This window comes from Oratosquilla oratoria, chromosome 8, assembly GCF_046742065.1.
Source record: "Oratosquilla oratoria isolate Oo_2021 chromosome 8, ASM4674206v1, whole genome shotgun sequence".
Classification (NCBI taxonomy): Eukaryota; Metazoa; Arthropoda; class Malacostraca; order Stomatopoda; family Squillidae; genus Oratosquilla; species Oratosquilla oratoria.
The window spans coordinates 1101491-1111490 of NC_134784.1; positions in this window are offsets into that span (position 1 = coordinate 1101491).

Sequence of the window (10000 nt, forward strand, 5' to 3'; positions counted from 1 at the left end):
ACGATGAATGATGATGATGATGGCTGATGATGAATGATGATGGATATGATGTTCTCGGAAGATGATGATGACGATGATGACGATATGAGATGATGATGAGGATGATGTTGATATGATGATGATGATGAGTGATGATGATGATCGTTGACGATCGAAGACGATGATATATGATGATATGATGATGATTGAGATGATAGATGATGATGTGATGATGATGATGAGATGATGGATGATGATGATGATGAAATGATGCGACGATACGATGATGATGATGATGATGATGATGGAGATGAATATGATATGAGATGATGAATACGATGATGACGACGACACGACCGACGACGACGGACACCCCATCAGTCTCGTTCTTTGGAGCCCCCGTTCCCTTTCCCTTCGTTCTCGGGGGCCCCCGTTCCTTTCTCTCTTCGTTCCCCCCCGTTCCTTTCTCCTTCGTTCTCCCGGGGGCCCCTTCCTCTCTCCTTCATTCTCGTGGGCCCCACGTTCCTTTCTCCCTTCTCGGGGGCCCCGTTCCTTTCTCGTTCGTTCTCGGGGCCCCCGTTCCTTTTTCCTTCGTTCTGCGGGGCCCCCGTTCCTTTCTCCTATCGTTCTCAAGGCCCACGTTCCTTTCTCCTTCGGGGGCCCCCGTTCCTTTCCCGTTCGTTCTCGGTGGGCCCCCTCCTTTCTCCTTAGTGTCGGGGACCCCCGTTCCCTTTCTCCTTCGTTCTCGGGGCCCCCCTTCCATTATCCATCGTTCTCAGGAGGGGGGCCCCCGTTCCTTTCTCCTTCGTTCTCGAGGGGGGGGGGGTGCGTTCCTTTCTCCTTCGTTCTCGGGGGCCCCCGTTCCTTTCTCCTTTGTTCTCGGGGGCCCCCGTTCCTTTCTCCTTCGTTCTCGGGGGCCCCCGTTCCTTTCTCCTTCGTTCTCGGGGGCCCCCGTTCCTTTCTCGTTCGTTCTCGGGGGCCCCGTTCCTTTCCCCTTCGTTCTCGGGGCTCCCCGTTCCTTTCTTCTTTGTTCTCGGGGGCCCCCGTTCCTTTCTCCTTCGTTCTCAGGGGCCCCTGTTCCTTTCTCCTTCGTTCTCGGGGGCCCCCGTTCCTTTCTCCTTCGTTCTCGGTGGCCCCCGTTCCTTTCTCCTTCTCTCTCGGGGGCCCCCGTTCCTTTCTCGTTCATTCTCGGGGGCCCCCGTTCCTTTCTCCTTCGTTCTCTGGGGCCCCCGTTCCTTTCTCCTTCGTTCTCGAGGGCCCCCGTTCCTTTCTCCATAGTTCTAGGGGGCCCCCGTTCCTTTCTCCTTCGTTCTCGGGGGCCCCGTCCTTTCTCGTTCGTTCTCGGGGAGCCCCGTTCCTTTCTCGTTCGTTCTCGGTGGCCCCTGTTCCTTTCTCCTTTGTTCTCGCGGGCCCCCGTTCCTTTCTCCTTCGTTCTCGGGGGCCCCCGCTCCTTTCTCCTTCGTTCTGGGTGGCCCCCGTTCCTTCCTCGTCCTTTCTCGGGGCCCCCCGTTCCTTTCTCGCTCGTTCTCGGGGGCCCCCGTTCCTTTCTCCTTCGTTCTCGGGGCCCCCGTCCTTTCTCGTTCGTTCTCGGGGAGCCCCGTTCCTTTCTCGTTCGTTCTCGGTGGTCCCCGTTCCTTTCTCGTTCGTTCTCGGGGGCCCCCGTTCCGTTCTCCTTCGTTCTCGGGGGCCCCCGCTCCTTTCTCCTTCGTTCTGGGTGGCCCTCGTTCCTTCCTCGTCCTTTCTCGGGGGCCCCCGTTCCTTTCTCGCTCGTTCTCGGGGGCCCCCGCTCCTTTCTCCTTCGTTCTCGGGGGCCCCGTTCCTTTCTCATTCGTTCTCGAGAGCCCCCGTTCCTTTCTCATTCGATCTCGGGGACCAACGTTCCTTTCTCGTTCGTTCTCGGGGGCCCCCGTTCCTTTCTCGTTAGTTCTCGGGGCCCCCCCGTTCCTTTCTCCTTCGTTCTCGGGGGCCCCCGTTCCTTTCTCCTTCGTTCTCGTGGGCCCCCGTTCCTTTCTCCTTCGTTCTCGAGGGGCCCCGTTCCTTTCCTCGTTCTTTCTCGGAGGCCCCCGTTCCTTTCTCCTTCGTTCTCGGGGGCCCCCGTTCCTTTCTCGTTCGTTCTCGGGCGCCCCCGTTCCTTTCTCGTCCCTTCTCGGGGGCCCCCGTTCCTTTCTCCTTCGTTCTCGGGGGCCCCGTTCCTTTCTCGTTCGTTCTCGGGGGCCCCCGTTCCTTTCTCCTTCGTTCTCGGGGGCCCCGTTCCTTTCTCGTTCGTTCTCGGGGGCCCCCGTTCCTTTCTCCTTCGTTCTTGGGGGCCCCCGTTCCTTTCTCGTTCGTTCTCGGGGCCCCCCGTTCCTTTCTCGTTCGTTCTCGGGGGCCCCCGTTCCTTTCTCGTTCGTTCTCGGGGGCCCCCGTTCCTTTCTCCTTCGTTCTCGGGGGCCCCCGTTCCTTTCTCCTTCGTTCTCGGGGGCCCCCGTTCCTTTCTCGTCCCTTCTCGGGGGCCCCCGTTCCTTTCTCGTCCCTTCTCGGGGGGCCCCCGTTCCTTTCTCCTTCGTTCACGGAGGCCCCCGTTCCTTTCTCGTTCGTTCTCGGGGGCCCCCGTTCCATTCTCGTCCGTTCTCGGGGCCCCCCGTTCCTTTCTCGTTCGTTCTTGGGGCCCCCCGTTCCTTTCTCGTTCGTTCTCGGGGCCCCCGTTCCTTTCTCCTCTTTCGTTTTCGGGGACCCCCGTTCCTTTCTCCTTCGTTCTCGGGGCCCCGTTCCTTTCTCCTTCGTTCTCGGGGGCCCCCGTTCCATTCTCGTCCCTTCTCGTGGGCCCCCGTTCCTTTCTCGTTCGTTCTCGGGGGGCCCCCGTTCCTCTCTCGTCCTTTCTCGGGGGCCCCCGTTCCTTTCTCCGTCGTTCACGGAGGCCCCCGTTCCTTTCTCGTTCCTTCTCGGGGGCCCCCGTTCCATTCTCGACCTTTCTCGCCGCCCCCCGTTCCTTTCTCGTCCCCTCTCGGGGGGCACCGTTCCTTTTTCGTCCCTTCTCGGGGGCCCCCGGTCCTTTCTCGTTCGTTCTCGGGGGCCCCCGTTCCTTTCTCCTTCGTTCTCGGGGGCCCCCGTTCCTTTCTCCTTCGTTCTCGGAGGCCCCCGTTCCTTTCTCCTTCGTTCTCGGGGGCCCCCGTTCCTTTCTCGTTCGTTCTCGGGGGCCCCCGTTCCTTTCTCCTTCGTTCTCGGGGGCCCCCGTTCCCTTCTCGTCCCTTCTCGGGGGCCCCCGTTCCTTTCTCGTTCCTTCTCTGGGGCCCCCGTTCCTTTCTCTTTCGTTCTCGAGGGCCCCCGTTCCTTTTTCGTTATCGGGGGCCCCCGTCCATTCCTCGTTTGTTCTCGGGGCCCCCGTTCCTTTCTCCTTCGTTCTCGGCTGCCCCCGTTCCTTTCTCCTTCGTTGTCGGGGGCCCCCGTTCCTTTCTCCTTTGTTCCCCCGTCCTTTCCTCGTTCGTTCTCGGGGGCCCCCGTCATTTCCTCGTTCGTTCTCGGGGGCCCCCGTTTTTTCCTCGTTCTCGGGGGCCCCCGTCCTTTCCTCGTTCGTTTCTCGAGGGCCCCCCCTTTCTCGTTCTCGGGGGCCCCCCTTTCTCGTTCGTTCTCGGGTGCCCCCGTTCTTTCTCGTTCGTTCTCGGGGCCCCCTCGTCCCTTCGTTTCGCCCTCGTTCCTTTCTCTCGGGCCCCCCCGTTCCTCTTTTTCGTTCGTTCTCGGGGCCCCGTTCCTTTCTCCTTCGTTCTCGGGGGCCCCCCCCTTTTCTCGTTCGTTCTCGGGGGACCCCGTTCATTGACGCGTTCTCGGGGGCCCCCGTTCCTTTCTCCTTCGTTCTCGGGGCCCCCGTTCCTTCCTCGTTCGTTCTGGGGGGCCCCGTTCCTTCTCCTTCGTTCTCGGGGCCCCCGTTCCTTTATCGTTCGATCTCGGGGGCCCCCGTTCCTTTCCTTCGTTCTCTCCCCCGTTCCTTTCTCGTCGTTCTCGGGGGCCCCCGTTCCTTTCTCCTTCGTTCGTTCTCGGGGGTCCCGTTCCTTTCTCGTTTGTTCTCGGGGCCCCGTTCCTTTCTCCTTCGTTCTCGGGGCCCCCCCCTTTCTCCTCGTTCTCGGGGCCCCCCTCCTTTCTCCCTCGTTCTCGGGGCCCCAGGTCCTTTCTCGTTCTCTCGTTCTCGGGGCCCCCGTTCCTCTTCGTTCTCGGGGGCCCCCTTCTCCCTTTCCTTTCGTTCGTTCTCGGGCCCCCGTTCCTTTCTCGTTCGTTCTCGGGGGCCCCCGTTCCTTTCTCCTTCGTTCTCGGGGGCCCCCGCTCTTTCTTCTTCGTTCTCGGGGGGCCCCCGTTCCTTTCTCCTTCGTTCTCGGGGGCCCCCGTTCCTTTCTCCTTCGTTCTCGTAGGCCCCCGTTCCTTTCTCGTTCGTTCTCGGAGGCCCCCGTTCCTTTCTCTTTCGTTCTCGGGGGGCCCCGTTCCTTTGCTCGTTCTTTCTAGGGGGCCCCGTTCCTTCCTCGTTCATTCTCGGGGGCCCCGTTCCTTTCTCCTTCGTTCTCGGGGGACCCCGTTCCTTTCTCGTTCGTTCTCGGGGCCCCCGTTCCTTTCTTCTTCGTTCTCAGGGGCCCCCGTTCCTTTCTCCTTCGTTCTCGGGGGCCCCCGTTCCTTTCTCCTTCGTTCTCGGGGGCCCCCGTTCCTTTCTCCTTCGTTCTCGGGGCCCCCGTTCCTTTCTCCTTCGTTCTCGGGGGCCCCGTTCCTTTCTCGTTCCTTCTCGGGGGCCCCGTTCCTTTCTCCTTTGTTCTCGGGGGCCCCTGTTCCTTTCTCCTTCGTTCTTGGGGCCCCCCGTTCCTTTCTCCTTCGTTCTCAGGGGCCCCCGTTCCTTTCTCCTTCGTTCTCGGGGGCCCCGTTCCTTTCTCGTTCGTTCTCGGGTGCCCCGATTCCTTTCGCGTTCGTTATCAGGGGCCCCCGTTCCTTTCTCGTCCCTTCTCGGGGGCCCCGTTCCTTTCCTTCGTTCCCTTCTCGGGGGCCCCCGTTCCTTTCTCGTCCCTTCTCGGGGCCCCCGTTCCTTTCTCGTTCCTTCTCGGGGGCCCCGTTCCTTTCTCTCGTTCTCGGGGGTCCGTTCCTCGTCTCTCGTGGGCCCCCGTTCCTTTCTCCTTCTCGGGGGCCCCGTTCCTTTCTCCCTCCTTCTCGGGGCCCCCGTTCCTTTCTCGGGTTCTCGGGGCCCCCGTTCCTTTCGTCCCTTCCGGGGGCCCCCGTTCCTTTCACGTCTCTTCTCGGGGCCCCCCCTTTCTCCCTTCTCGGGGGCCCCCGTTCCTTTCGTTCTCTGGGCCCCCGTTCCTTTCTCCCTCGTTCTCGGGGCCCCCGTCGTCCTTTCCTCGTTCGTTCTCGGGAACCCCCGTCCTTTCCTCGTTCTCGGGGCCCCCGTCCAAACGGGGCCCCCGTCCTTCTCGTTTTCTCGGGGGCCCCCGTTCCTTTCTCTTTTGTTCTCGGGGGCCCCCGTCCTTTCCTCGTTCTTTCTCGGGGGCCCCCGTCCTTTCCTCGTTCGTTCTCGGGGCCCCCCGTCCTTTCTCGGGGGCCCCCGTTCCTTTCCTCGTTCTTTCTCGGGGCCCCCGTTCCTTTCTCCTTCGTTCTCGGGGCCCCCGTCCTTTCCTCGTTTGTTCTCGGGGGCTCCCGTCCTTTCCCGGTTCGTTCTCAGGGGCCCCCGTCCTTTCCTCGTTCGTTCTCGGGGGCCCCTGTCCTTTCCTCGTTCGTTCTCGAGGGCCCCCGTCCTTTCCTCATTCGTTTTCGGGGTCCCTCGTTCCTTTCTCGATCTTTCTCGGGGCCCCCGTCCTTTCTCGTTCTTTCTCGGGGGCCCCCGTCCTTTCTCGTTCTTTCTCGGGGGCCCCCGTCTTTTCTCGTTCTTTCTCGGGGGCCCCCGTCCTTTCTCGTTCTTTGTCGGGGGCCCCCGTCCTTTCTCGTTCTTTCTCGGGGGCCCCCGTCCTTTCTGTTTCTTTCTCGGGGGCTCCCGTCCGTCTCGTTCTTTCTCGGGGCCCCCCGTCCGTCTCGTTGTCTGGGGCCCCAGCCAGTCTCGTTCTTGGGGCCCCCATCCTGTGTCGTTATCTGGAGGCCATCCTGGGGATCCCATCCTGTGCTGTTCCTGTGGAGGCCTCATCCCATCTCCTTCTTGGATCCCATCCTGTGGTTTTCCTGGGAAGGCCTCATCCCATCTCGTTCGTGGGGGTCCCTTGCGTTCCGTTAAGGGTGCCCCGCCTCGTCTTGTTCTCTGGGAGCCCCCGTCCGTCTCGTTCTTGGAATATTGCTAACTCAGATACTGACACCTATCGTAAACAACAAGCATGGCAGTGTCAAACTGCGCATAAGTCCCAGGAGGAGGAGGAGGAAGAGGAGGAGGAAGAAGAGGAAGAGGAGGAAGAGGAAGAGGAAGAGGAAGAGGAAGAGGAGGAAGAGGAAGAGGAGGAGGAAGAGGAGGAGGAAGAGGAGGAAGAAGAGACGTCTTCATAAAATGATGGTGCTACACACACACACGCACGCACATACACTACATAGTAATGCTGCTGTACACAATAAACCGTATATTATTACTATTATTAATCACTATTACTATCATTATTATTATTATTATCATTATTATTTTATTATTAGACAAGTGAATAAATAAAATGTAATATTAATAAAAGTTCGCGTAGAACTTCTTCAGAGTTTACGGAAAACTGTAATTGAAGTTTATGTACTAAACTTATCTTTGCGGAGATTTGGGAAAGGTCGTTTTTCTTGCGTGTTCTAGAATTAAAATACTAGTTTGTTTAGCTAAATTGATAAACCCTCCTCGATGGTTCGATGAATTATTAGTTGAAATATATGCGGATTCTACAATTCTTCTAGTGAATTCATCAAAACCTTTACGTAACACTTCAGCTCCTCTCCAGTTTGGTAAATGATCGAATTTTTCCGCATGAACTACTAAAGAATTAGATGTCCTATGTGCTTTTATGTCGTTTTTATGTTCATAAATTCTTTTTTTCTAATCCCCTTGATGACTCACCATAATATGCCATTGAGCAACTATTGCACGGGATTTTGTATACGACGCTGTTTTCGGAATTGGTTCTCTTTTCGGAAGTCTTTATCAAATTACCTATCATCTTATTAGAGTTTTTATCTATGTTTTTGTTAAATATTTGTCTATTATTGGTGACGTTTCTGTGCCAGGTACTGATACAAATTTGGTATTATTCTTATCATTTCTCTCTTTCTTTCCACGATTATAAATATTTATTGCTTTTCTTTTTGTTCTCCTCAACATTCTCTCTGGATACCCAAGTTTGTCAAAAGTTTTCATAATATAATCAAATTCGTCTTCTTTCCCAAGTATTTGCAAAGATAAGTTTAGTACATGCACTTCAATTACAGTTTTCCGTACACTCTCTGAAGAAGTTCTACGCGAACGAAACGTTAGAGTGTTTAGGGTTCCGAGCCTTCCCCTGTGTTTATGTTCTCCATCATCCAAATTATATATATATATATATATATATATATATATATATATATATATATATATATATATATATATATATATATATATATATATTTATATATATATATATATATACATATATATATATATATATATATATACATATATATATATATATACAGAGAGAGAGAGAGAGAGAGAGAGAGAGAGAGAGAGACGTACGTATGTCTACTTGTGCTGAGTCCGACCCAACTGTTGGGGTCCGCACGCAACGCATCATATCAACACCGACGTCATCACTCGACAGAGAATCATAAAATTTGGCGATAAACACGAAACCACAGCTGATTCGTCACCTCGGCCTCCCTGTCGCCAGGCGATTCTCTTCGTTCAGGGGGACCCCCCAAACCCCCCATGCACACCGCATAATCGCATATCAAATGCTTTGATATATATATATACACTTTTTTCGGAGGGGACAAATGCTCACGAATATACGCGCGGACACACACGCACGCACGCACGCACACACATCTACTTTATGATTTATTATCAGACGCTGCCTTGATTACATATTTTACCTTCTGCACACACGTGTGTGTGTGTGTGTGTGTGTGTGTGTGTGTGTGTGTGTGTGTGTGTGTGTGTGTGTGTGTGTGTGTGTGTGTGTGTGTGTGTGTGTGTGTGTGTGTGTGTGTGTGTGTGTGTGTGTGTGTGTGTGTGTGTGTGTGTGTGTGTGTGTGTGTGTGTGTGTGTGTGTTGTGTGTGTGTGTGTGTGTGTGTGTGTGTGTGTGTGTGTGTGTGTGTGTGTGTGTGTGTGTGTGTGTGTGTGTGTGTGTGTGTGTGTGTGTGTGTGTGTGTGTGTGTGTGTGTGTGTGTGTGTGTGTGACGGGAGAAGAGAAAAGAGAGAGTTGAGAGAAGAGATTAGAGAGAAGAAAGAAGAGAAGAAAGTAGAGAGAGAAGAGAAGAGAATAGAGTAGAGAATAGAGAGTAAAGAATAAAGAGTAGAGAGAGAAGGGAGTGGAGAGAGAATAGAGAGTAGAGAATAGAGAGTAGAGAGAGAATAGAGAGTAGACAATAGAGTAGAGAGAGATAGAGAACGTGTGTGAGAACGTGTCCACTAGCTTTAACAGTCTCTATTAACTGAAATGGACCGAATCACATGACCCCCCCTTCCTTCCAACCCTGGTGGGGAGGGGGGGGGGAGGGGGGAGGGGGGAAAGTCTGCTTCTTAATTGAATGAAATTGTCAATTGGTAACTTTACAAAAATCTATATAAGAGATCAAAACAACAAAAGAACAACAACAACAACAACAACAACAACAATAATAATAATAATAATAATAATAATAATAATAATAATAATAATAATAATAATAATAATAATAATAATAATAATAATAATAATAATAATAATAATAATAATAATAATAATAATAATAATGATAATAATAATAATAATAATAATAATAATAATAATAATAATAATAATAATAATAATAATAATAATAATAATAATAATAATAATAATAATAATAATAATAATAATAATAATAATAATAATAATAATAATAATAATAATAATAATAATAATAATAATAACAATGTAGCGACGATCTACTGAGAATTGGAAGATGAGTCTATATATGTGTGCGCGTGTATGATTACGTACCTATATGTATTTATTCATGCCTTCGTATTCAGAACGATTTGTTCCACAATTTTTCGTTTGTTTCCATTGGGAGACCGCTTTTCCTCTAAACGTGTCTTCTCCCCTTTTCTTTGTGAACGAAACTTTTCTGTTCGTTCAGGCCTTCGCTTGTTTTTTTTCTCGTCCGTAAGCTTACTGTATCGGTCTAAGAAATAGTTTCTTTGTTTTTAACCAATTCCTTCCTCCCTTTTCATTTCACAAGTAATAATAATGTTCAATTTTCCTTTGTTTTTGTTGTACTGCACAGGATTTTGTGTTAATTTTTTGTCTTAGCCACCTTTTTTTTTTAGAGGAACCATGGGGCAGGGTGTAACCTGACAGGGGTGACTGGAGCCAGAAAGACAGTCAGAGACAAACTTTTTCAAAAGACAGACGTCTACGAGTGACCATATCCTCCACCAGCTGGAGTTATCGCCTCGAGCCGGCACAACCCTTAGTATTACGTTACAAACTGACGTGAGTATTCATCGCTTCCACCAGCTGGAGCTATCGCCACAAGCTGGCGCAACCCTTAGTATTACGTTACAAACTGACGTGAGTATTCATCGCTTCCACCTGCTGGAGCTATCGCCACAAGCTGGCGCAACCCTTAGTATTACGTTACAAGCTGACGTGAGTATTAATCACCTCCACCAGCTGGAATTATCGCCACAAGCTGGCACAATCCTCAGTGTAAACTCACGAGTTGACGTAAGTATTCATCACCCAGATTACTTCTATTAGTTCTAGAAAATCTGCCCAAAACGGAACCGGAGCCAGGTCGTCGGAGCCACTTTTTCTCCTCCTCCTCCTTCGTCTGCTGCCCAGAATTCACACAACCTAGCCCCATACCGGGATTGCATTTATCCTGCGGTAAGAACCCTAC